This window comes from Carlito syrichta, unplaced genomic scaffold (genome assembly GCF_000164805.1).
Source record: "Carlito syrichta isolate Samal-C Ts95f unplaced genomic scaffold, Tarsius_syrichta-2.0.1 Scaffold135813, whole genome shotgun sequence".
Classification (NCBI taxonomy): domain Eukaryota; kingdom Metazoa; phylum Chordata; class Mammalia; order Primates; family Tarsiidae; genus Carlito; species Carlito syrichta.
This window is the reverse complement of record NW_007079909.1, coordinates 40,084-41,000: the sequence shown is the minus strand read 5'-3', so window position 1 is coordinate 41,000 and position 917 is coordinate 40,084. Positions and strand designations below refer to the sequence as shown.

At 66.2% G+C, this 917-nt stretch overlaps 1 protein-coding gene across 1 annotated transcript in view; it reads left to right on the top strand.

Annotated features, from left to right (window-relative positions):
- Positions 1 to 917, top strand: part of LOC103251004 (nuclear receptor corepressor 2-like) — a gene marked incomplete at both ends in the record, with an annotated part of 64,044 nt that overhangs the window by 25,174 nt on the left and 37,953 nt on the right.

Here is a 917-nt window from a genome sequence, read left to right as displayed (position 1 = left end):
CCTCCCTGCCCCGCCGGCCCCCCTCACCCCTCCTGCCTGGGTCCGGCGGACGATCCCGCCGGTGGCGTGTTTGCCTGGGCGCTCTTGGCCCCTGCTGAGGAAATATAAATAAACGCGCGGCCCGTCCGCCAGGCTCTGGAAGTGGCAGCTGCTGCTGGCGCGGGCGGAGGGAAAGGTCAGGGGGCCGGCTCCATTGGCCCCCACGCCCGGCCCCCCTTCCGCGCTGTCCTTGAGGAGCCCCGAGGAGCGCCGTGGGCCACGTGGCTCCCGTGGCCTCTGCAGGCGAGCAGGTGGCCTGTCAGTCAGACCTCCCACACCGCCGGAGGTGGGGGGCAGGAAACCCGGAGCCCCGTGCCCACATGGCCCCTTGGGCCTGCCCCAAGCGCAGGGGCATGGGAGTGACCCCCGGAGTCTCGGCCTCTCTCGCCCTGGGGATGGGGAAGCAGTCATGGCCTTGACAGCAAGGATGAGACAGAACCTGGTCTTTGAAGGGCTTTGCACGCCCCGTGCGTCATTGGCCATGCGGCAGACGGGGTGTTTTGTTGATGTTTTTGCTGCGGTTTTATTTTTGCGAGAGCCTTGTGTGTAGCAAGTGATCAGCCAGCAGGTGTCTGGATGGATGGATGGGTAGCTGGATGAATGAGTGACAGAAAAGACCAAGATAGACCGTGGCCCCGCAGGCTCCCCCAGCCCTGCAGGCTCCCCGTGTGGTGTCACCTGCCGCCTGACTGGATTCAAGGAAACGGCCTAAAATGCCACTGTGGGAATTCTTTGATTCAAGACCTCGCGAGCGTAGGCCTGGCTCGGGCCCTGTGGCCCGGCAGCATCATTCAGCCGGGGGCCTGTTGCCCTCCAGGGCCTCCCACGCTGTGTCGCCCCTTGAGGTCTGGCACGCCCCCCGCCGTACCCCCCCCCCC